The following is a 27,146-nucleotide window of genomic DNA, read 5'->3' as shown; positions in this document are numbered from 1 at the left end:
TAACATGGTATTTTATTTCACTATAGTAGACTGCTAGGAAATCTCTGGAGACTCTGACAGCTGCATCTTGTCTCTAATATGAAGCTGGAGGGTGGGGCTGGGAGTGCGGCGGGGGTTGGGGGGAACGACTCATAATTCACAAGAGGCATAGCCCTGAGAAAGCCACTCTCCATATCTGAACCAGACATGGCATGGGGGTGCTGCTCTTCCAGTCCTCAGTCAAGAATTCTTTTTGTCTTCCCTCTCCTCTTTATCGGCTGTCCTTGTGAAAAGACTGTTTATGGATGGCAGATGAATATAGCAGAGCCAGCTTCTGTCTCCCTCTTTTTTCCCCCAGCTGCTGCTGCTGCCATGTAAAGACCCTTTGTTAAAACCTGAAACAGCAGACACTGCTTGAATAATATCTTAAACCATTCAGAGGAGGGGTGTTTTATCTCGATTTGATGTAAGCACTATTTTTGTTTCAAAAGTTCTGCTGATGATTCAAATATTCTTTTAAAAAAGCGATAGACTTGTGTGGCAAAGAAGTGTGCTATAGTGTCTCTTTACAGCAATGCAGAATATGGGAAGCGTTGATGATGCTGATGGAGTGTAACGGGTCACTGTGTGCTTTTCACTTTGTGCTCACTATTGTATCCTTCACAGGATCCTGCAAAGTGGGTACCATCAGCCTTTCTCTAAAGCACGGTAGCAGGAATGAGTCAGGGGAGGATTGTAGACAAAGTTAAGAATAATAGAACATGCTACAAGCTAGGAATGGGCTCAGCAAGTACAAAAGTACTAGATGTTTATTTAGTTCATAGTTAGAAGAAGTCATATTCTGCAGAGACAGAAATCCAGGCATGGTCGTACATGCCTATAATTTTAATAGTCAGAAAGACAAGACTGGGATTGTGAGCTTGAAGACAGTCTGGTCTACAGAGAGAGAACCTAGAGATTGAATTGCTAAGGCCTTGAAAAATCCAGAGTCTGCTTCCTCTGAAATACACATTGCTGATCCAAATAAAGAACAATTCTCTCCCTCCCCGGCCCTCCTGTCTCCTTCTCTGCCCTGCTCTCTCTTCCTTCCTTCATTCCCAGTATCTGTTCTTTCGTCCTTCCTTTTTGAGTATTTGTCCTTTAACAGTGAGTTAGACTTGGACTTGTAGTTGTAAAACCAGTTTTGATTAATTCCAGACCAGGTGCATTCTGACTGAGAACTACATTTGTGGCCCTTAAATTATATACTAGTGGAAGAAAGCAGAGGGTGAAAAACATTACATTAGGACAGAACAAAATGACCTTCACAAGTTTATTTACTCCCATGATTCCCAGGTCAGTTCAGCTCTTCGAGGCATGAAGGAGGAATCTGCCTTTAGGAAACAATGACTTTCAATATCAATGAGACATCATTTCTCATTGGCTGCAGTCTTCTGCCTTCAGCTATTCATGGGATCAATTGGAAGCTAACCCATTAGGACTACGAGATTTGTGTCTACTGTTGTCGCCCAAGGTCACTGACTTTAGGGGACTTGAGCTGATGGTTCTGAAAGCTTCAATCTCTAACCTAACCAGTCTTTGTCTGGTGTTATTGTCTGAGAACTCAATGGATGTATGGCCCCAGCACAACTTTATTAACCAAGAAGCTTTAAAACACCTCTGAAATAATGATTGCCCTTTGGTAAGCATTAATGATGGGCTGACACTGTATATTTTAACTTTATGTGCACTATTTTAATATAATCTTCACTGAATCCTGCCCTTCTTATGGATGAATAAACTGAATGTTAGACAAGTTAATAGCCAACCCCCGCCCCCAAACCTAGATCTGTTAAGATTTAAGCTTCCTCTTCTACAGCCCTAAATCATTGCCAAAGCCCTGAAGTAAAGAAGTAATTTTTCTCCAGCTGATAGAGTTTTGGGTTTAATAAACTTTTAGTATATATTCAACAGAGGTACACATTTTATCTTTAACTCTCACATGTAACTTTCAGGTGGAATTTCTGGCCCTTTGTCATTTATACAGTCAGTGACTCTTAGTTAGAGGTGGCAGATTTGAGTGTCAGCTGAGCTCAGCTAAAGCTATGGCTTCTGGGCTCCCTTCTCTGCACACCTGTGGATGGAATGGGCTCCATGGGGCCTTTCCCATTTGAGATCTAAACAGCTAAAAGTACAAGCGGAGAGCCTTTCTCCTCACTGTTGGAAGCTGATGCAGGTCACTTCTGTCATTTGAGCTCTGTAGGTGGGACAGCAGCTTCTCCAGCTTCTCTGCCTCCCATAAGATATGTGATTGGCACCCAGTGGACCAGATTTCTGACACCGGAAGCTTGGGACAGAAAGGTAATGCAGATTCTGATCTCTCTGAGCTCCTTTGTTTTGGCTTTTCTCCCTCATTGCCATCTCTATTTCCCAAATGCTTTCTCTGAGAATTTCAAGGCTTTTAGCACTAGACATAGAAGCGATCAGCTGTGAACAGTGCCTGGAATAAAAGAGGACAAATTCTTATGTTAAATCCCATATTAAATAAATTATAAATTAAATTAAAAGAATTTGGTTTTAGTGTTCTCTCATTGAACCTTGAATGGTCCCTTATACCTTTGGCAGGTGATGACCTTTTTTGTCATTTTAAAGGAGTCATTTTCCAGATCATTACTTTCTGTCTACTTTTTGCTAAAAATCTACCTGTGAGCCTGCATTGGCCTTTGAAATACCAGTTTTGTTCTCTAGAAGGAGGACAGAGCTAGGAATGCAAACATTGTATAGAGAAGTGATGTGCACAATAAAAGAAGTAGTGGGAGTCAGACTGCATTGCAGACCCACAAGTCTTCCGCAGCTCAGAGAAGAAACTCTAGAGTTAATACTTCTCTTACAAGTCACCATGTTGGGTGGAAATGATCCAGTATGAGTCAGCCTTATTCAGTGATTGGATGTGAACACACATAGAAAGCAAGGGAATGCACAAACTGAGGTGGGGCTTCTCAATCCATCAGTGTTATGGCAGAGTTTTATTCCTGTAGTGTTTCACCATGCCCCTGGGAGGGGAAGGAGAATCATTTTTAGGCATTAGCTCCAACCATTTCCCCATTGTAAAAACACCGTGAGAGTCCTTCATGGATATTTACATCCTGAATGTATATTTTTGCTGTATACAAGAAAGAGTAAAATTTTTTTATTCCCCGGGAATCATTTTTTGTTCCATTGGGCACAACAAAACTTCCATTAGGAATGCATGTACCAGATTAAAAGAGACAAGAAGTATAATAGCCAGGTACAATATATAACCTTGAACTGGAGCCTGGATTATTAAAACTGGCCATAAAGGACATTTGGGGCCTTGTGAGACACTAATATGAACTGAGTATTTTGCTCTGTGTGACTGTATTGTTTCAACTGTTAAGAAATTTTTTCAGTTTTATAGGTACATATAGATGTAAAAAAGCAAAGAAACACTGAGGGTATCTTGGTTATTTTTCCGTTGCTGTGAAGAGATACCATGACTAAGGCAACTTACAAAAGAAAACACTTAATTAGGGGCTCATGGTTCCAGGGGCTAGTAGAGTCTATGACCACCCTGGCAGGGAGCATGGCAGTAGGCAGATAGACATGGCATTAGAGCAGTAGCTAAGAGCTTATAAGCAACAGACACAGAAAGAAACTGGGTCTGCATGGGCTTTTGAAAGCGCAACGTCCACCACCAGCAATATGGCTCCTCCAAAAAGCAAAGCCCTACCTCTTAGTCCTTCCCAAATAGTTCCACCAGCTAAAGACAAAGTATTTAAATATATGAGCCTATGGAGGCTATTCTCATGATAATCAATGCTGCTAGCAAAGACACATCTCTTTATTAATGATGAGTATGTCACAGTGGAGGTGGGATGGCCTTTGTGGGAGGAGCTCTGGATTTGGCACACCTAGAAAGCAGACACCGTGTTGATTCTCCTTATATGAATTGGAATGTTCTTCAGAAAATTGAATACAAATGTTGAGAAATTTGGAGTGGAGAAGGCTCAGACAATGTTTACATGAGTCCTTTCAAATTTGGGCTGCTTTATTCCTTGGGGAGAGCAGACCTTTTTTTAATCCAATAAGTATCATGAAATATTTATCCTAGTTATGGTCGCTCATCTCATTTTATCTTATGTTGGAAATTTTCATATGTCAACTGAAATTATGTGAGGGGTTATGTAACTTAAAGAAATTCTTTTGGGGGTTATGTAAGCAAAAATATTTGAAGATCTCTGGAATAAGATATTATTTCAAATAAAACAAGCCAACTCTTTGTGTGTTCCTCCAGTTTCTTTCTTCCTGAGGAACCTGGTGCTAACTATAGATAGCTAACACCCTTGGGAAACTTTAGGCAAGAGGACAACTATTAGCTTCTGTCAGGAAGAACGAAGTTTATTTCAGCAACATTTTCTTTTTCCTTTTCTCAGATCTCCACGGTCACACGGCACAGTAGCAGCTCTCAGAATCTTACGTAAAGCAGCAGCTGCTTCCTGTGTCTTCTCTCCCTGAGTTTATAAACCCCACTCCTTGATTCTGCAGCCTTCCCGCACCTCCATTTCTGCTTGCTGAAGGTTAAACAAGAGATCATCCAAGTTGCTAAAGAACTGAGTTTAGATTCTTTTTCTGATGTTTCCAGGCAGTGCTAGAGTGAGGAATCAAATGTGAGTGGCCATGTGGTTTGTTTTTTAAGATATAAGATATGACTAATTATAGGCACACTGCTTTATGAAAAGTGTTTAGATAATTTCACATAGAACACTTTAAAAAAAAATTCCTTCCTTAAGACAGAAGCATCTGGCATGAGAAATGTTCTTGCAGATTCCTGGTGAATCTGAGCTTTCCAAAGCACGTTGTTTTCTGCGTTTCACTCTGGTTATGTAGTGTTGGGCTAAGTGTGGAACATTCCAGAGAGAAATGCTCTCAGGTCAGGAGGGAAATTTAACATGTTCCACTTAGCGCAGCCTTGGGAGATCATTAGAGTGGATTCTTGGGATCTGCTTGGTCTGGTATCTTACAGTTTTATTGCTGTGAAGAAACACCACTACCATGGCAACTGTTATAAAGAAAGACTTTTTGTTTGTTTGTTTGGATTTTTGTTTTTTTCGAGTAGAGTTTCTCTGTGTAGCCCTGGCTGGCCTTGAATTCAGAGATCTGCCTGCTCCTGCCTTCTGAGTGCTGAGATTAAAGGTGGGCACCACCACCACCCAGCAAAGGAAAACATAAATTGGAGCTGACTTAGAGTTTAGAGGTTTAGTCCATCAACATCATGGGAGACCATGGAGAAACGGGCAGATATGGTGCTGGAGCCTAACTGAGTGATCTACATCTGAATCTGCAGGCAGCAGGAAGAGACTGAAACACACTAGGCCTGGCTTGAGCTTTTGACATTTCAAAGCCCATCCCTCAAATCCCAGGTTTTTCTGTCTTAACCTCAAGCCTACATTTTCTAATGTTTACAGATTTTTTTCTTGGTAATCCACTGTGATGCCAACTCTAGAATTTTAAATAGAACTGCTGTCTTTTTTTTTTTTTTTAACACTTTCTGCAAAGGCTATTCTGTCAGATAGTTTCCAGTGATACCCACCTGCTTAAAGGCCTTCAGTAATTCAGCACTGTACTTAAGGTATGATTCAAATTCTTGTCTTGATATTCACAGTGCTGAGACTCTAGTAGATGGTCCATTTAGCATTGTCCACACAAGTGTTCTGCTCAATTTGCTCTTGGTCAAATGTTTCCAGCTTCTGGAATGTTCTAGCTGCTTTCTTCCATTTTTCCCTTTAAATATTTTAATTTCTCTCAGAAATTACTTAGATTGATATGGGCACAGACTTCCCTCATTCCTTTGGAGTTTCTGCTCAACTGCCACTCCATTTAAATTAATATTACAGTTTACTCCTACTCATCCCACATGTGTCATACCCTGTCTATGCTTTATTTTCTCTACAGCACTTACTACTGCACATAATTTATTTGTGTCTTGTCCATCTGCCTATCCTCCCACCATGACAACAAGGATTTTTTTTTTAACAGTACTGGGAATCAAATTCAGGGTCTTGTTCATGCCAGGCAATTTCTCTGCCAGTGAGCTAAATCCCCAGCCCATGTATGGGGAGTTTTTCTAAGTTCTGTTATTAAAAATCATGGCACACTTTATGGTTAGAATGGGCCTTAGTACATAGCAGGCACACAGTAAGTATCTAATCATGAAATGAATGAATGAAAGAATCAATTCCAAAATATTCAAGAGCACTTAAAATGTGTCAGGGACTCTCTTGAGCTTTGGAGAGCTGGTTATGAATCAAATTACTGTCTTAGGGGAGAAGGTAAACTAAAAATGAAGTGTAATCAAGCTGAAATGGGGTAGGGTAAGGAGAGAAGAGTTGTTAAGCCTCTGCTTCTTGTTGGGTACATTCACCACAGCTCATATCATTTAAGACATAGTTATTTCTGAAGGTTTTATTATTTCTAAGTTTGCAGATAAACAAAGATTGAGACCAAGACAAGTTAGATATCTCTCCCAAAGGTTCATACAGCAGATGGTTAAAATCAGATCATCTGATGTAGAAACCAGTATGCCTTGCAATATGCTGGGGACCAAACGAGTTTGGATTGACCCAAGGAAGGCTTTGTGGGGTGGACGATTTGACTGACTTCTGAAACACGATGAACAGAGGGAGTAGGATAGCAATCCCTTGTATAAATGTTCCAGCCACACAGCCCACAGGGATCACGATCTACCTCTCTCTCTCTCTCTCTCTCTCTCTCTCTCTCTCTCTCTCTCTCTCTCTCTCTCTCTCTCTGACCTCCCATTTCCTCCCACAATACATTTATTCAGTAAATAGTTATTAAATATCTACTCTTTGCCAAACAATCCTTTATACCCTGGTGCTTTAGAAGTGAGTAACACCAAGTCCTTGTTTCCATGGAGCTTTTACTCTATAAATATTTTGTGTATTATTGTGAGAAAACAATATTTTTAGAGTAGGGTGATGACCTCATCATATTCTAACTGAGGACAAGGGGAGATCTGTTGGCCATGCCACATCTCAAGAATTGCCCAGCTCACCCAAATGTGATGTTGTTGAGTTCAATAAGATGAGAAAGCTTTGCTCCAGATACTGTAACTTAGTAACTCTAAGAACAAAATGATTTTAGGAAACAGTTATCTTATACACCATTTAAAATGTAGTAATTATTATATGCCATTAATTGTAAGAACTATCTCATCTCAGAGATGCTAAAATGTGCAAAAAAATAATCATGCATTTTAGAATTGTGAAAATATGGTATAAGAAAGCTATTATTATCTTTCCCTGTGGTACCTAACATATGGTACATGCTTGGAGAGGAACAACTTTAGCAAGATACATTGAGGTAGATGATGTAAGTGAGAATCTATTTCTTAGAGAACTTTTAATGTTCTTTCCAGCTTTGGATTCCATCTTTCTTTTTTGTTTTTTCCTGGCTAAGTCACGGCAGCCATTTTCTCTGTTAAAGAATTTTGGGAACAGCCGCTACATTGTCTCTGGCTGTGTAGTGCATGGAGCCAGCATATTATCTTGGAGCACTGTCTATGGTCTATTGTGTGTGAGAGAAGTGAACTTACCTCTTGTTTAACAAGGCGCTGTGTCAAGAGAAGCCTCTTCAAGTGGCCTCTCCCTGTTGATTTGCTAAAACCTAGCCTCCAAAGCCCAGGGCCGCAGGAAGCATTTGCCAGCTACTTGGTAAACTGAGTCAAAGGCTTATGTTTGAGCCTAGCCTGGGCACCCCAGCCAGACCTTCTCTTTCAGAAAGAGAAAAGCTGATACTTTACGAGGACACAGCATCCCATTTTGGTGACAAGGGCAGTTAGTAAAATTTGTTGTGGCCAACAGTTCTTCCCCGTGTCAGCTAGAACACAATGAGGCCATCACCCTATTCTAAAAATAATGTTTTCTCAGAATAGCATACAAAATATTTATAGAGTAAAAACTCCATGGAAACAAGAACTTAAGTCACGTGAGTAGTGCCCACCATGGATCTGCTCTCTCCCCTTCCTTTTCCTTCTCTCATTTTCCCCCCTCCCTGACTCACAGATCTGAAACTGTGATATTCTTACATCAGGTCCGTCCTTTTTGTTTGACCTCATTATTCCTTTCACCTAAATATTAGCTAGTTTCTAGAAACCCCCTACCCCTTCCTCACCATTTCACTCTAAGGATTTTTAAATGTCCAGAGAAACAGCATTAGGCAGTGTTGGCACAGGCTTTAATCCCAGCACTCGAGGCAGCGGCAGGTGGATCTCTAAGTTCAAGGCCAGCCTGGTCTACAGAGTTAGTTCCAGGACAGCCAGGGCTACATGGAGAAATTCCATTTCAAAAAACAAAACAAAACACAGAACAAACAAATGAAAAAGAACTTTAACATCCTCATGCTGCAGTCTACATTGTATAAGTGGCCTTTCCATCTCTGACCATTTATCCCTATATTTCCCTAGGTATGTAGTCATGCCTGGATCCAGTCAACACACCATCTTATTTTTCACATGATGTATTTCAAAGAAATACTGAACATTTATTCTCCTTACCCCTAAAGATTTTAATATGTATACTATGGGTTTGTTTGGGTTACAGGGCCAGTCTGTCATCAAGGGAAATCAAACACAAGAACTCAAGGAAGGGACCTGGGTGTAGGAACCAAAGCAGAGACCATGGAGGAGTGCTGCTCATTAGCTTGCTCAGATAGCTGTTTTACAGAACTCAGGACAGTGCACTGGGCCCTCCCATGGCATTCATTAATCAAGAGTATTCCTCAAAGACAGGTGGTGCACACCTTTAATCCCAGGAAGGCAGAGGCAGACAGATCTCTGTGAATTTGAGGTCAGCCTGGTTTACAGAGCAAGTTCCAGGACAGCCAGTGAACCCCTGTTTTGAAACAACAAAATAAAAAACCAAAACAAAAAAAAACCAAACAAATAGACTATGCCTCTCACACAGTCCGACAGACAAATTTGATGGAGGCAAGTACTGAGTGGAGGTCCCCTCTTTTCAAGTAATTGTAGTTTGTGTCGCGGTGACAAAGACCAACCAGCACAGGATGTATGTGCTACACTTGCTCCTGTGTAAAGCAGAGGTTGATGTCAGCTGTCTTCCTCTGCTCCCACCGTGTCATTGGAGACTGTGTCTCTCAGTCAGCCTGATGTCATCACTTGATTACACTGGTGGCCAGAGAGTTCTGGGAATCCACATGTCCAGCTTCTTAAAAAATTGTGGGTCATGGCTCCATATAAAGTTATGAATATGGGAGGGTCACAAAAATTATAACAGTGATGGATTTAAAAATCAAAAATCAATTCAAAATCAGCTATGTAATAAGTTAGAGGTGTTTCTAGCCGTGCTCACTTGTGTTTTACTACAGGAATTTATTCAGGCCTGGTTCTGGATGCCCAACATGAATACTCTGTACCATTAATGCTGCCCCATGACAGAGCACCAGTGAATGCTTCTCAAAACACCTCGGCTCAAATCCTAACTATTTGGTTAGGAACTGCAGTCATTTTATTGTGGATACAAACTTTCTGCTCTTTGAGTAACACACGTTTGTTTCTAAAAGACAAATCTTTCAATATTTTCCTAAAATCATTTCTCATCATGTATCATCTTCTTATATTGTTGGATCATACTATATTAGAATGCCAGATTTTTAAAACATATTTATTATTCTTTCATGTTTGAATATTTGCCAACATGTATGTATGTGTACTATATGCATGCTTGGTGCCCTTAGAGGCCAGAAGAGAGCATCTGATGCCGTGGAATTTGAGTTACTGGCAGGCATGAGCCTCCATATGGGTGCTGGGAATTGGTTCAGGGTCCTCTGCAAGAGCAATGGTGTTCTTAACCGTGGAGCCTCTCTCTAGTTCCAGATTTATTTATTTATTTATCTATCTATCTATTTATTTATTTATTTTTGCTGTTGTTTTGTTTTGCTTTGCTTTTGTTGTTTGTTTGAGACTTGGTTTCTCTGGGTATCCCTGGTTGTCCTGGCCCTTCTTTGTAGACCAGGCTAGCTCTGAACTCAGATCAGCCTACTTCTGCTGGGTATTAAAGGTATGTGTCACCGTGCCCAGCATGATTAATTTTTTTTAGATTGCAGTTTGAGGACTGAGAACAGGGCTCAGTTGGTAAAGCACTTTCTAAGCAAACTTGAAGACTCAAGTTCAAATCCCCAGCACTAAGTGGGCATGAGGTCATACCTGTAATTCCAGTACTTGGAGACCAGGTACAAGAGATCCTAGGTAAGATGGCTACTTGTACTAGCCATATTATTCTGGTGAGCTCAATTGAGAGACTTTGCCTCCGTGAAAGCAATTGAAAAAGACTCTCAATGCCAACATGGGCTTCCATAGGCACATGTACCCACACACATATGAATGAATACACACATTCACACACGCCACAGGCACAAGCAAAAATATTTTAAGTGTTTTTATGAATTTCTATTTGAGTTGCTGGCTTGAATTAAATAAGGCAGAAAGAAAACAAAAATATTAAATGAATTTTGGCTTATGATAAGGAAGAATTTTGAACAATTTCTGAAATGACCCTACACACTCCTCTGCCTCTTTGTACTGCGTGTTTATGCAGAACAGCAACCTCAGCAAACCTAAAGGGACAGAAAACAGATCAGGGTTAGGGGAACATCTGGTTCCAAAAGAATAAGAAATGTTGAAATAATTAAATACTACTATATCATAGCTATGATGATAACAGCATAGTTGCATGTGCTGGTCAAAACTTGGAGAGCTGTATAGCACAAGGTTAAGTTTCATTATATATAATTACACTTCATTTCATTATATATAAATTACACTTCAGGAAGCCTCACTTTAAAACATCCCCCTTCCAAGCCCTGAATGTCTTCCTCGACTTTGAATCAGTCCTTTGAGCGCCTCTCAGCTTCTCAGTCCATTTTCTCTCTTTTGGATTCTTGGGAGCATTTCACCTTTTGGATGCCATTTTGAGTGTTTCTTTAGCTCTCCTGTAAATTGTCAAACTGGATTCTTTGTTCCCAGTTTCCCTACTTTGCTGCATATTTTATTTCCCATTTGAATTGACACTCTGTTGAGCCAGGCTCAGCTGTGCCTAACAAACAAAATCTACGGCTGTTCGGCTTGCTCTTTCGGTGCCAGCAGAGATCTGGTCAAGGCAGCTAATTATAGTGAGTGAGATAAGAGAAAAGCCAATCCGGGGGCCCTGTGTCTGGGGCTAGACAGAGGTCCTCTAAGATCTAGGTTGTTTCTTCTCCATTAACAAGGAGCTTGGAACAATTTTTAGGCTCCAAAATAAACATAGCACAAGCCCACACTGGAACTTGTTATAGCTGCTCCCGGTAGCTCTGTTTAAAGTCAGAATGTATGCTGATCGTATATCCTAAATTTTCTAGGGCAGTCTGGATTTCAAATATTCCATTCTCTAAAAGCCTCATAAGCTATAGTTAAATGTATTCACTTATTCTTGTTTTTCCATTCTGCAGTTATTTGCTGGGCACCCACTATGGCATGTCAGGCTCCCTAGCAGGCTACAAAAAAACTGTTAAAAAAAAAATTGCTCCTAAGAAGTTAACCCCATTTAGGCTGGAGGATGGACAGGCTAATGAATGCCCCAATTTGTTGGTGCAGGGTATATTCACACAGGGGTAAAGTTCCAAACATGAGTAACTTTTATGTCATTTAATAGACTGAGAAAAGGTTTAAAACCTTCTTGTCTATGTGTTTTTATTTTAATAACACAGGTAATACAAACTTGTCTTATAATACTAGTGTTAGGTGGATGTCATTAGATAGCTATAAGCATATGTAGTACCAGCTTACATACACCAGTTATGTGCTAGATGTAGTCCTGTGACTAATATGGCAATGGTACATTGACTGCTGAGAACAGCTGGCACACACTGAGTTCTGCCCAATGCCAGGTGATTGGCAACCTCTTTGCTATCACCCTTGTGACTCCCCAGAGTGGGCATTGCTCTTCCCACTCCATAGACTGGGAGGAACGTGGATGCCAGAAGATACAAGAGAGGGGTAGAGGTAGAGTGAGTCAGCACCAAGCAGCACCCGCTTCCACGGGCCACACAGGTCTTCATTGTTCACCAGCCTCTAACTGTATCAGGTGAGCATTTATTTAAATCTCTGAAGTCACAGGAGAGCCGAGTAAGAAAGGCAGATGTGATTAGGATTCAGAGCAAACGCTGAAATCTGATATTTTTGCTGCAGCCAGAGCAGTCATTTTTGATGTCCATGGGGCCATGTCACTCTTTGCTTAATATCTTTCTCAGCCTCCCCTCTACTTTAGACACACTAACCCCCTCCTCTAAGACTGTCCTCGCCTGGAGTTAGCAAGCTGCACAGGCGACTTCTTACCCTTACACTGCAACTTTTATCAGAACAGTTAGTTTTACTTGGAACTCTCTAAACAGGCCTCCTGCTTTCTTCCCTGTTCCATTAACTGTATCTCTGGCTCTTAGTTCACTGTGGCCCCCCTCAGAAAGTCTATCCTTGCTGGCCAACCCTGTCAACATATGTGCACATGTGCACCTACATTGTCCCATTAAGGAAGCCATCACTAGGTTGCAGTCTACAGCTAGCTAGGTATGGTCCAATTCTGTCCCCCTCCCCCGTTCCTCCCCCCTCCCAAGCAGTCCTAGAAAGGCAGGGATTCTACAGCTTTGCTCACTGTTTTCCTAGTCTTTGGCTATTTAGGCAAACAATAGGCACTCAAAGATAATTATTGAGGGCTAGCAAAACTGGGAACAGAGCCATGATGTGGAACCATTTCATCATCTCAAACCGTGATGATAATGACACATATATTCTCAAGCAGCTGAACGGCCTTTCAAAGGCCCTGCAAAGAGTGGCTATAACCAGTCCAGCCATGGCTCAGTAGAAGAACACCTGCTTAGTAAGCACAAGGCTAGAGAAACCATCCTTAGCACTGAAAAACAAAACTCCCGAGAAAAACAAATCCTTACATGGTTGTTTTTAATGTCCTCACAAGCTTGGGATACCCCATCCTGCTTTCTCCAGGACCCTGAGCATCTTCTCTCCCTGGATCTTTGATCGTATCACTGACTGTCTGATGTTGAATCTCTTCCCTGGAGGGTCCTGTGAAGGCACGGTTTGCATGTACTTTCCCCACTGTGTGAACTGAGCACCGTGCCTACAAAGCAAGTGCTTTCAATTCCGTCTAGTTGACAAACAAGTATGGGGCCTGATTTAAAAGAGAGTGATTCAAAAGTCAGAGTGTAAAAACTATTAAAAGTGGCTCAGTATCTACAAAGTCAAATTTATGTAGTTTAACAAACTGTCTGATAGTGTTATTGCCTATGATGAACAATTCGTTATTGCTGTAAACAGTGCCCAAGGAAGCTCTCTTTCGTGCCTTAATCCCTTTCCTGTAACACAATTAGTTCTTTGGCTATCATGATGGGTTATGTTTGTTCCAGTCAAGTGCTGCTTTTCTGCATGATCAAGCCTTCCCTGACAGGATCTATTCCAGAATCATTACAGGAGTCTTTAATTTGTCCACAGGTCCAAATATTTTCATAAGATAGGCACAAGGAAGAGATTTTCATAATTTAAGGCTACTATCTAGGTCTACTTGGATTTCTCTGTCCTCTGGTTGGGATCATTAGAGTAGACTTGGATTTCTTGGGGCTCTGATGAAGGGCCAGTTGAGCTGGGTGACACAATCAGTTTGGCTCAGTGCTTTAGATCCATGTCTGTGTATTAAGTCATTGTTTGCAGTTCTGATGTCAGAACAGCTCCTCAAAACCACCTCTATTGCTCACATAAAAGATCATTTGAACTGTAACATCAAGAAGGTGGCCTATATAACAGCATGCTTCTGTACCATTTGATTTGGAGCTGTAGGTATGGAGTTATGGGTCCTGGCTTCTTCTTATCCTCCTGTGTTTTTCATGGAAATGACTTTTGGCCAACCCCCACACCCCTTGCTACTCCCAGGTCCAGCCAGTGGAAGCTTCAGCTTCTGGTTACTTATGCTAGCATCCTTCCAGGTATCACCTGCCATACTGTCCTGTACTGCATGACAGAGTTTCAGGCAACACTGGGAGAACATGTACAACCGCAGTCCCTCGAGCTTGTAACAGAGCTGAAAAAGCCCAACTGCTGTAATTTTTATGCAGTACAATGTAATACTCAGGAATTTGTGGCAGTGCCGGTACAGTCAAACCATTGGGTTTCCAGTTGTATAAAAGCAAGCACATACAATTATGTATAGCACACAGGTTGTGTGTGTGTGTGTGTGTGTGTGTGTGTGTGTGTGTGTGTGAATGTATACATGCCCATGCACATGTGTTTAGAGGCTACAGAACAATCTCAGGTGTCATTCCTCGGATGATATCTACCTTTTTATTTGAAGCAGTCCTGGAAATCAATGCTGGTCTGAAGGTCATAAGTAAGGCTAGGCCGGCCAGACAGTGAGATAGAGGGATATGCTCATTTCTCCATCCTCAGTCCTATCATTAGGAATGCACCCCATTGGCCTGTCTATTTTACATGGATTTTGGGGGGTTGACTCAGGTACTTGTGCCTTTAAAACAAGCCATTTACCAACTGAGCTATCTCTCCACACTTAGCTCATGGTACTTGATAACAAAACAAACAATGTTCTTGCTTTCTGTGTTTGTACCACTTTTATTATTCTAAAGTATGTCCTTCCTCATTATAAATAGGGAGCAGGAGAGATGGCTCAGCAGCAAAGAATATTTTTTGCTCTTGTACAGGACCTGGGTTCAATTCCCAGCACCCATATGGTAGCTAAAAACCATCTTTAACTCTGGTTCCAAGAGATACAATGTTCTTTGCTAGCCTTAGCAGGTGCAGCAAGCATACGTGCACAGATTACGTGGAGGCAAAACACTCACTTTATTTATCATAATTAAATGTGAATTAATTGTTGAATGTCCAATGTGAAGCCTCCTTGGGCATGCCTTTCAATAGGAGCTGCAAAGGAAGCCACTATTGTCATAGGAGGTGACAGGTGCCTCTGTCATTGTCCCTAGAGACATTCCAGTAGGACAAGATGCCCAACGTTGTAGGCTTAGTGATGTAGGATCTTTGTTTTGTTTTGTTTTTTGTTTTTGTTTGTTTGTTAATGCAGGGTCTGAGTAGGCAGCCCGGGAACTATGAACTATGAGTATAGGCTCCCTAATTGGACATATGTTTTTAATGAAAGTAGCTTTTAAAAAATTAAAAAATGAAAACTTAAAAAAAATCATCACAAGACCAAGGGCCTCTCCTCCCATTGATGGCCAACTAGGCCGTCCTCTGCTATATATGCAGCTAGAGACAGGAGCTCTGGAGGGGTACTGGTTAGGAAATAGGAGTGGGTGGGTTGGGGGAGCAGGGCAGGGGGAAGGTATAGGGACTTTCAGAGAGGAAACTAGGAAAGGGGATAGCATTTGAAATGTAAATGAAGGGAATACCTAACAAAAATTTTTTAAAATCATGTATACTATATCTTTAGGTGTATAGTAGGCAGTTCCATTCAGTGTTGTGCATGCTTTGATGTTGATTCAATAAAGAAAATGTCCTCAGGATGCCCTTCTCAGATCATCTATATTGATAAATAATGCAGAGGCTACTCCTGTCCTGACTGAAATCTGATGGGATACATAGGCTCTACCTGTAATGTCAATACAACTTCCATATCAGAGCCTTCTCCTGGTACCTTCTGTGCCAATGTCTCCTTTTGGCGTACCCTATAGAATATGGCTCTTCAAGCCAATTGGGTGACAGACTTGCAACTCTCTCACCACGATTCAAAAGAACCTTCAAAGCTTACGTGGACAGACTTTTCCTCAGAGGAATGGGAGGAAGTCAACAGTGGTTCAGGAAGAAAGTTAAGTGTGAAATAGTTAAATAAAATTTCATTGTGTATATGCTCTACATGTCCATGGTCCATTCGTATGCTGACAGGCATCTAGGTTGTTTAATTTCCTTGCTCTTGTGTTTTTCACGTGATAAATATGGATGCGTGCTTATCTCTGTGGTGGGAGGTGGGGAAGTGGCTATGTGCCTAGGAGTAGTATATCTGGGTCACATGGCAGTTGTATTTTTAAGCTTTGAAAAACCTCTTGCTGGTTTTTATAATCATGTAAATGTGGGTAGTGAGAAAGGAGACCAAGAAAGAATAAAAATAGGTACTGAGAAAGGATGTGGGGACGGGAGCTGAAAGACCCACGTGACATGAAAGAGGCAAAGAGACTCTGGTGGTTTTAAGACCACGCACTAAGGTGAGAGCATCACAAGTGTCATTTCCCATGAACCATTGCAGAATTGTCTAGCCCCTCTTCTGTTCTATCCTCTACTTTATAGCAATTTTCTCCAAATTGAAACTTTTCTTCATGAAGGGCGGAGGGTGACTTGTAAGACTCGGCAAGCTGGGGCAGAGGAGCCGGTTCAGTTGGTAAAGTGCTTGAAGACCAGAATTCAACACCAAAACCCATGTAAAAGGATGATTATGATAGCTGTGCTTGAAATACCAGCATTGGGAACACAGGGATGGAAGAATCCCCAGGGCTCACCAGCCAGCCAGTCTGGACTACTTGGTGCCTTTCCAGCCAATGAGAAGTCCTGTCCCAAAAGTAGGGTGAGTAGCTCCTGATGGTTGGTTGTACTTTGGCCTTCACATGCATGCACACCTGTACACACACATACACATACAAAGTCTTAGGAAGTAATCAAAGCTCACTGGGCTTGGCCAGCTTCTGTCTGTTACAGGATTTGTAATCTCCCTGCCTGGGTTATAGAAGTAAAAACAACTGCCATGGACAGAAGACTCTGGCCTGCTGATCTGATGCAGCCCTTTCGGGAACAGCAGGCAGGTGTCTTTCATGAGTTGTCACATATTATGGGATGGGCTTTCTGGTGATGAAGCTGCCTTGACTCATCTATGGTTTGTGGTAAGTAACCCATGCAAGCTCACTGGATCACTAAGCTGGACTTGGATGGAGGCTCAATCGATTGTCACTAGTGTTCTATCTGGAATGAATTGACATTTGCTCATATCTCTCCAGAACTGGAGGTACTCTCACACAGTACCTAAGTCTCTTCTCAACCCAGTAGTTCAAGAAGCCCCATGAAAATGTTGGCTGGATATTTGCATTCTCCTCCTGAAGTCAACCACAATCTCCTACTCTCAGACTTCATTGCCCTTTATGCAGACCCCATTTTCAGATGGCTTCAGCCAAATTCGCTGCTCTTCATACTATAGTGCACTGTGTAATTCAAATGCTGATTTCTGTGCCCCCATATCTGGTTGCAATCCTTATTCTAAGTATCTCCTGTCTCAAATGTCTCAATATTGTGTAAACATTGCTCCACAATTCTTCCCTGGTTTGCCAGTAAAAGCTGATCAGCCAATGACTGAGCAGGGGAGAGAATAGGGCAGGACTTCCACCCAGCCAGGAGAGGAGCAAGTGGATTAGCCATGGGGAAAGGGTCCAGGATGTCGTGAGAAAACAGTTTGAACAGAACAGAAAAAAAAAAAAAACCATAAAATACAAGTGTCTCAGGTTTTAGCTGGGAGGCAACGAGATTAGTTTCAAGGATTAACATAGAATAACACTGCTCAGTTGTTGTGCCTTTAAAGCTTGTTAAAAAAATATAATGGTCCAATCTTGATGGCTGGAGAGATGACTCAGTGGTTAAGACCATTGGCTGCTCTTGCAGGAGGTCCTGAGTTCAATTCCCAGCAACCACATGGTAGCTCACAATCATCTGTAATTGGATCTGATCCCTTCTTCTGATGCATCAGCAACAGCATATTCACATACATAAAATAAATAAGCTAATCTTAAAAAAAGAAAAACACAAGACCTACAGAGTGAGCTAACCTGGGTCCATAGGACCTCACAGAGACTGGGCCACCAAGCAGGGAGCATGCAGGGACAGGACCTAGGCCCCCTACACATTTGTAGCAAATGTGCAGCTTAGTTTTCATGTGGGAGCCCTAACAAGTGGAGAGGGGTCTGTCTCAGTCTCACTTCCCTGCATTGGATCCCCTTCTCCTACCTAGACTGCCTGCTTGGGCCTCAGTGGGAGAGGATGTGCCTAATTCTGCTGAGACTAGATGTTCCAGGGTGGGGTGGTACCCAAGGTGGGGGCTCTCCCTTCTCTGGAGAGAAAGGGAAATGACAATGGGAGAAGGGATTTGTAAGGGTGGTACTGGGAGAAGAAGAGGGAGGAGGGTCTGTGATCTGGATGTAAAGTGAATTAAAAAAAATAAATTTTGGAAAAATAAAATAAAAATTATATAGTTAGTGTGTTAAGTTTTCCTCTTACACAGCTAGCTCTTAAATAACTAAGATGGATTTGGTCCCCATTCTCACTAAGGTGCCCATTAGGCACTTCATCTAAGATGTAAGCCCTCCTGAGCAAATCCTAGTTTCTTTCCCTTCTAAAAGAACGATCTGTTTATTCTTATTGTCTACCTTCCAAGAACACATTAGTACTAGGGCAAAGATTTTCTTCACTTACTGCTGTGTATTTCTCTTCAAGGGCAGTACCTGACTTACAGCAGGAATATATGAAGTAGTTGCTCAGAAAACAGCTATTGGGGAACTAGAAAAGTGTTCCAGTAGTTAAGAGCACTTGCTGCTCTTGCAGAGGCTGCAGTTGAGCTCCCAGCATGCACAGGGTAACTCACAGCTACCTGTAAGTCCAGTTACAAGAAATCTAACACCCTCTTCTGGCCTCCATGGGCACCAGGCAAGCATGTAGAACACATACATACATACATACATACATACATACATACATACATACATACATACTGTGATGGTTTGTATATTCTTGGACCAGTGAGTGGCACCATTTGGAGGTGTGGCCTTGTTGGAATAGGTGTGACCTGGTTGGCGTAGCTGTGTCACTGTGGGTGTGGGCTTAAGACTCTCACCCCAGTTGCCTGGAAGTTAGTCTTCCACTAGCAGCCTTTGGATGAAGACGTAGAACTCTCAGCTCTGCCTGCGCCATGCCTGCCTGGATACTGCCATGCTCCCACCTTGATGATAATGGACTGAACCTCTGAACCTGTAAGCCAGCCCCAATTAAATGTTGTTTTTTATAAGACTTGCCTTGGTCATGGTGTCTGTTCACAGCAGTAAAACCCTAACTAAGACACATACATACAGTTAAACCACTCATACACATAAAATAAAAATAAATACACCTAAAACCAAACACCAATGAAGTAGACACTTGTATTCTGTTTTTCATTGCTGTGCCTAAATATCTGGCTAAAGAAACTTAGAAAATTGAATATTTTGGATCATAGATTTAAAAAATATAGTCCATCGCAGAAGCTAAGTCATAGCAACATGGTCTTGAGGCATCTTGTTGGCACTGTACCCACAGTGCGGAAGCAGAGAGAAAGACAAATCTGGCATTTGGCTTTCTTTCTCTTTTTCATTCACTCTAGGATCCCAGACCACAGGGCAGTGCTACAGACATTCAGGGTAGGTCTTCCCACTCAGTTAACCTTTCTGGAACCATCTTCATAGGCACACTTGCACTTCTGTGCTGATTCAAAATCCAGTGGAGTTGACAGTGGAGATTAACCCTCCCTGTGCTGTTATTAAGGTATATGATGATGGTAAAAGTTATAGGTATAAAATCACTTCCCCAGATGCATGGTTACATGAGAGAGCAACGCTTGACTAGAACACATCTGTTATACAAGGCTGTGTTCCTAAGAGCCCCTTTGTAACATGGACTCTGTTGTCACAAGCTGCTGGGCTCAGTATAAGGAAACCATTTCTCACATCTGCCTTTCTTTATGGTGATCCAGACCACTAGACCTTCAAACGGCCTTCCTGAGTTATTGAGTACTTGTTGGCAGGCAGGGATGCAAGTGAAACTCATAATGCAGGCACCATGTAGGGAAGTTAAAAGACAAAGTCCGTTTGGTGAAGCATAAAAATGTGAACTTGTTGAAGCCAGCCTTGGGCGTCTGGCATGGAAAGAGGTTGCCTGTTCAGCCCACAGTTGCCACTAGTGGGCCAAACCCATATGTGGATACCAGCAAGGCAAAGTCTCTGAATGACCTGCTCCAGCCCTGATGATATTAACTGATGGGCAGTAGATTATTTTTCTCCATCAAAAGGTGTGTATATGTCTGTGTGTGCATGTTATGGGTTTATGTGTGTATATGCTTGTGTGTGTCTGTGTCTCTGGGTATCCCTGTGTGTTTGTGTATGAACCTCTGTGTCTGTATATGTCTCTGTGTGTCTTCCATTATGGGATGAGAGGTAAACAAGAGAAGGAAGTCTCTGTAAAGCCTTAAGAAAGGGTAGTGCTGTTTTGAACAAGATTGGTCTGGTCTTGGTCACTGTTTACCTCAATTGTTTTAATGTCTGTCTCATGGTAGCAAGACTGGTCTTGAACTCTAGGCTGGAAGTGGTTTCCCTACCTCAGCCTCTAAAGTAGCTCGGCCTTCATGCATGTGATACAAAGGCTAACTGGTCTTAACCATTTAACTCTGGAGTTCGTAGTCAAAGGAGCTCTTAATCCTGTTTTTGTTTGTTTTGTTGTTGTTGTTGTTTTTCGAGTCAGGGTTTCTTTGTGTAGCCCTCACTGTCCTAGAACTCACTCTGTAGACCAGGCTGGCCTCAAACTCACAAAGATCTGCCTGTCTCTGCCTCCTGAGTGCTGGAATTAAAAGCGTGTGCTACCACTGCTGGGCTACTTAAGCCTGGTTTAATGTCCACTGTGATATCACCCTTGGAAACTACATCTGTCCATCTCCTCGTGCTCTCATGTCATCCTCCACCTCTCCTGAGCTACAGATATTCTGTTTATTACATTGTATCAGAACCAATTTGCACACTGTTTTGTGGTGCTAAGGACTGAATCAAGGGCCTTGCATGTCTGAGCTACATACCCAGCCCAAGGCATTCATTTGAAATTCCCTGTGAAGTCTAGAGCTCCTAGAGGAATGTGGCTTAACCATTACTGTGTCCCATTTTTCTCTCTGTGCTTGAAAGTACCTGGGTCATACTGGAGCCTCCACTGTTGCATCAAAGGCAGTTGAACTGTGGGAGTCAATGGTGTTTCTAAAGAAAAGGTGTTCTGTGGTGAATTTTTCATGAAAATGTCAGATGCCCTAGCATTGTCCATGAACCAGGTTGTCAAACCACTTCCTTTTAGAACTTCTCTTTCATTATCACACTGTGATAAGGTGGCTTCACTGTTACAGTAGCAGGAAGAGGAGGCACTCATACTGAACTGTTTGTCCCTCAACATCTCGTTCACTAAGTCCCCAAAAGGCAAGAGAGACAATAACCTACCAAGAGACTGGGTCACCGAGTCCATCCCTGTTTCAGTTCCTTGTTTTGTAGACATCATGAGCTACCATGGAAGATATAAGTTTCTTGCAGCTCTAAACACTCTGAGTTTGGGGGCTTAGCTGATACTCCTGCCTTCTCCTCAGTCTCTGCAGAGCAGGTCATGCTTGATTCATGAAAAGACCTGCACATACCCAGCCCTGTGAGCCCCTGCACACACCTGGACCTGTGAGCCCCTGCACAAAACCAGCCTTGTGAGCCCCTCTGCACACACCCTGCCCTGTGAGTCCCTGCACACACCTGCCCTGTGAGTCCCTGCACACACCCTGCCCTGTGTGCTCCTACACACACCCTGCCCTGTGAGCCCCTGCACACACTCTGCCCTGTGAGCTCCTGCACACACCTTGCTCTGTGAGCTGCTGCTCTCAGTAGAATGACTTTTCCAGCGACAAAATGATGCCTTAAGGTGTCTGTCTCTGTGCACTTCTGCTGTACCCTTTATCCCATGGCTCATGCCTGCTCTCAATAGTGTTTTTAAATAGGTTCTATCTCTACAAAAATGGTTAGTGACAAATTTAGAGCATTACATATGCCAAAGTAATATATTTATATATATAAAGTTTTATATAGTTATAGATACATTTTTTTCGAACTGACTATGACAACCTTCTGTCTTCCTGTTCTCAGAGCTATTCCACACCACCTTTGTCCTTAGGAATTTGACTTCAGATCTGGTCAAAGAGACCCAGAGATGTACACTATAGATGCGAGGGTGGAAGAATAGGTGATTTTAGTGTGTGTGTTTGTGTGTGTGTGTGTGTGTGTGTGTGCAAGTGCAGGACTTGCTTTTCTACTTCTGCAGTATGGGTCCCCGGGCTTGACTAGGTCATCGGGCCTGACCATTTAGTGCCTTTAGCTACTGAGACACCTTGCTGATCAGAAGCCAGGTTTTGTCTTCATCTCTCCCCTTTCAGATGGCAGCGTCTTTGCCATATCTCCATCCCTAGCCAGATAGCCATGTCTTCCACTTTCCAGCTGTCTCCTGTAAGGACTGCCATTGCTGTAGGTGCTTCTAGGCATCCCAGCTTATAGATCCTAGTACAGTGGTTTCTGCCACCCTGATTGGCACTGCTGTCTTCCATTACCTGTTTTAAATTCCCTCTGCAGTAACTAGCATGGCTTCTGTGGTCACTTACTCTTAGATTAACATATTCTGAATTTATACATTCTTATATACATGCATAGAAAGTCAAATGTATGAATATCTGACCATATGTCTTTGCAAATATACCTGTATATAAACATATATGACAAAACAGAAAAAGAGCCTTCAGTGTCTATATGAAACAGTTAAGAATAGCTATAGGAACTGGGAAATAAGGCTATATCAGTAGGAACTTGTGAAGGAGTCTTAGCCCTGCCCCACCCTCTTCTATAGTTTTCAGGCTGGAGAGATGACTCAATAGTTAAGAGTACTGCTTACTCTTCCAGAGGACCCAGATTTGATAGCCAACACCTACATGGAAGCTCACAACTATCTGTAACTCCAGTCCTAGGGGATCTGATGCTCTCTCTTCTGTCCTCCAAGAGCACTGCACACATACTATGTATAGAGATGCATCTTAAAATTACTCTCTCTCTCTCTCTCTCTCTCTCTCTCTCTCTCTCTCTCTCTCTCTCTCTCTCTCTCTCTCTCTCCAGGGTTTCTCTGTATAGCCCTAGCTGTCCTGGACCTCACTTTGTAGACCAGGCTGGCCTCGAACTCAAAAATCGGCCTGCCTCTGTCTCCCGAGTGCTGGGATTAAAGGCGTGCTCTTGTGATGAAACACCAGGATCAAAACAACTTGCGGAGGAAAGGGTTTAGTCAGCTTACACTTCCACATCACAATTCATCATTAAAGGAAGTCAGGACTAAACTAAAGTAGGACAAGGACCTGGAGGCAGGAGCTGATGCAGAGGCCACAGAGGTATGCCGCTTACTGGCTTGCTCCTCATGGTTTACTCAGTGTACTTTCTTATAGAATCCAGGACCACTCACAATGGACTGGGCCCTTCTTCATAAATCACCAACTAATAAAATTGCCCTACAGGCTTGCCTACAGCTAGATTAGCTGAGCATTCCTCCTCTCTGATGATTCCAGCTTGTGTCAAGTTGACACAATACTAGTCGGTGCATATATTCATGCAGGCAACACACACACACACACTTGAAATAAACAAAAAAAATAGCTTTATTGAGGACAATTTGCAATTCTACAACCATAACTTTTATGTGTTCACATATGTGACATTGTTTTTTAAGTGAGGATAATTCACATATCACTTATGTAACATTAAATATAAGTTAAAAATATTAGAGCATAAATGTAGAACACACTAAGTGTATTAGCCTACATCTTAAGCCATGTAGGGAAAATGCTGCAGAAATAACATTCATTCAGTCAGTTAGCAAATTTTACTATTGATTACTGTATATCAGAGTCCACCCCAGGCATGATATGTGCCCATATTATCTGCAGTAATTAAGCATCCGATGATGCTAACTGTGAGTGAATAGTCCCTATCACCCATACTATTAAGGCATAAGGTCAACGGAAAGCTTGTCTAATCTAGTACGGTTTCTTTGATGAAGTAGTTTACTGAGTCCCATTTCCCTGTCTTATTACCTTAGGGAAATTGACATACAGAAGGGGATTGTCAAAGCCAGGGATTGTTCTCAGGGAAGCTCCTTATGGTGGTTTGACTAAAAATGACCACCATAGACCTATAGGGAATGGCACTATTAGTAGGCGTAGCCTTGTTGAAGTAGGTGTGTCATTAGGAGGTAGACTTTGAGGTCTCAGAAGCTCAAAACCAGACCTAGTGGCTCATGGTTCCTCTGCCTGCTGCCAGCCAATCTGGATATAGAACTCTCAGCTACTTCTCCAGCACCAAGTTTCTGCCTGAATGCTTGCTCCCCTGCTTCCCACCACCATGATAATGAACTATATTGCTGTAACTATAATCTGGCCCCAATGAAATAGTTTCCTTTATAAGAGTTGCCATGGTTATGATGTCTCTTCACGGCCCATGATAGGATGGATGCCAGCTTGCTAGAAGTATACAGAGGTTCTGTAGGAAGGGTCTTTTAGTGCCTTGTGCATTCTAACCACACACACATTTCTACCACTGAGCTACATCTCCTGCCCCAGTGCTGTGTGTCTTATAGTAATTGATAAAACTGGCTAGCAGGTAGCTTCAAAGCTAAGGCTATCAAAAGGTCAACAGTAATTATTTGGCTTCAGGCATGGCTCAGGGATAGAATACTTTGCTAGCATGCTTAGGTTCTGGGTTCAGTCCTCGGCACAACAAAATACCATCAGCATCAAACCCAGACCCAAACAACAAGACCCAGGTGGCAATGTCCATCAATCCTCTCATCCTCTGAGAAAGACAACTAATACCCTATGTCCACACCAGTCCAGGAATGTCTGCAACCTAGGCAAGCATTCTAACCCTGAGCTACACCCCCAGCTTTATCTTCCTGTTCTGAAGGAAAACAACATAAGAAAGTTGAGGGAAATTGGGCGTGGTGGCACACGCCTTTAATCCCAGCACTTGGGAGGCAGAGACAGGTGGATTTCTGAGTTCGAGGCCAGCCTGGTCTGCAGAGTGAGTTCCAGGACAGCCAGGGCTATACAGAGAAACCCTAGAAAGAAAGAAAGAAAGAAAGAAAGAAAGAAAGAAAGAAAGAAAGAAAGAAAGAAAGAAAGAAAGAAAGTTAGTTGAGGGAAATTCCTCCATCTTCTGTCCACATATCTATTCATATGCACGCGTTGTGGAGGGTGGGGGAGGATTCTGTGCTAAAAAGCTACCCCATCGTCAAGTTTAAATCTTCCTCAGCTTTGTATTTTTCTCCTTGTGTATAACCTGATTCGTTTATTTTCCCCTCAAAATTTCCAATTCATAAACATTTTGGTGTTGGTTATAATCTTGTTTTTTATTATAGCGCCGATCTATTTCATTTTAAGCCACACTTTCCCCATGAAATTAGGTTACTTGAACAGTAGTCTACTAATTGCAATTATCGTTTAGATATAGCATGTCCGGTCTTTCCAGACCTATATAAAAGCAGGTTGCATTTGCCTTTGATGTCCAAGTTAACAAAAGTAATGACAGACTCTTAGCTTGACCTCAATGGCCTCTAGCTATTTCTGGGTGTTGCCAATAAGGTATGTCATCATTGCCAGCTGTGGTAGGTGCGTGGATGCACCTGGTCTTTCCTCTCTTGCTCTGGCTCCTCCATGTCTGCATCCTGCAGAGACACTGAAAACCCCTCAGCGCTGCTACTGCTCACAGTGAAAGCCACACTACTAGAGCCAAGAACTCAGCCCCAGGACTGCCCAGTGTGCTGAGCTTGCCAGTCCTGGGGTTCTTAGAGCAGAATGGGGTTTTATGTGCACGCTGTGGAATGACCACTTCCCCCCAAGTTTGAGCTGGGATCGGAAGCAGTGATGCTTTGAACTGGGTTTCTAAAAGGTTTCTTGCTGCTAGGTCCCCCCACATTCTAGTCCCACTTGGGAAACTATAGAGACTATAGAGCCTGGGTAGAAATCCACATCCTCGTTCAAGCCTTTTCCTTTTGGTCCTGAGCCATCCTAGTTACAAAGTTTGGCTCCATTCTTTAATCGCAATATTTCCCAACCACATTAACAGATTCACACAGATAGCTCCGTGTCTGGAGCAGACGTGTTACAGGTGTCTACTACACGAACAGGCTAAGATCATGCACAACTGGCCAAGATAGATCTTTATGTAGTTCTCAGTCACTCAAATGCACTAGCAATGCCTAAGTTAAAATAGATTGCGAGGAAGGATACCCCATTCCAGTGTCGTCCTCTGAGGCTGCGTACATCACCATTCACAGAAACTGCACAGTGAGCACCTGTTGTTGGAACCCATCATGACTTCTTCCCCAGCCCCTGTGTCAAGCAGGGGTGGGTAGCTGAGGTTTCAGGACACACCTTTGTGGTCCAGCAGTGCTCTTGCTGGTGTGAGGGTTTGCTCAAAACAGGGCTTCTGCTGTTTCCTTCTATGATGAGTGATGTAATTGAAGGGCTGGGGTGTGGTGGGGGCGGCTCACTATGTCTATCATCACTTCCTCTCACACTTAACGTATCTTTCTTGCCAGAGATGTGGGGGAATTTTGTTTTTAGAAATTTAACAAAGCATTCTCTTTAGAAGTTTAAATAAAATTGATTTTCAGTGAGTGTATAGTTAGGTGGAACAGCCTCACTAGATGACTTCAGCACGCGGGACACGTCTCGTCAGACCTCATCATCTTTGCTCTGCTCCATGCCACTGGTCCTCTCGCTTCTGTGAATTAGAATCCAGGACTTGCTTTGACTGGATTAGTCAGATTGTCTGTTCTTGGGACACATTCAACTTGAACATAGCAACATTTGCTATTTCTTTTGCTATATTTTTGCTATGAAATTGGTTTTCATTAACTAGCAAGAATTCTAAAGATAACCTTACCTAGTTATAATGTCCAACTTCTCTGGATGGAAAACTGGGCGGAGAAGCTTTAAATCCTTCAAAAGCAATACAATCTTTAAAAAAAAAATTTACCCTGGTTATATTTACAACCACTACAGTTAAATATAGAAATACATTTTGTTGGAAACCACCAAACTGTCGTTCAAAGCGGCTACGCTGTTTCCACTCCCACCAGCCACCCGCTGTGACGGTTGCTGTCACTCAGCATCCCTAGCTGCTGCTAGAATTCTGAGTCTTACCCATTCTAATCGTAGTGGTATCTCATCCTTGTTTTTATT

The 27,146-nt window shown here is 42.3% G+C and overlaps 1 long non-coding RNA gene across 2 annotated transcripts in view; it reads right to left on the bottom strand.

Moving 5' to 3' along the window:
• Window positions 1–27,146, bottom strand: part of Gm29642 (predicted gene 29642) — a 93,555-nt gene that overhangs the window by 32,483 nt on the left and 33,926 nt on the right. Inside the window, exons 6-7 of one of the 2 annotated variants that reach the window (NR_169075.1) lie at window positions 26,848–26,921; window positions 10,514–10,629 (exon numbers count right to left, since the gene is read on the bottom strand). The exons of the other annotated variant lie outside the window; for it this stretch is intronic. This is a non-coding gene — a long non-coding RNA (predicted gene 29642). Of the gene's footprint in view, window positions 1–10,513; window positions 10,630–26,847; window positions 26,922–27,146 lie in introns of those variants that run through there. 2 annotated transcript variants of the gene reach the window in all.

The sequence above is a fragment of the Mus musculus genome, chromosome 9 (genome assembly GCF_000001635.26).
Source record: "Mus musculus strain C57BL/6J chromosome 9, GRCm38.p6 C57BL/6J".
NCBI lineage: Eukaryota > Metazoa > Chordata > Mammalia > Rodentia > Muridae > Mus > Mus musculus.
This window is presented reverse-complemented; position numbering and strand designations above follow the sequence as displayed.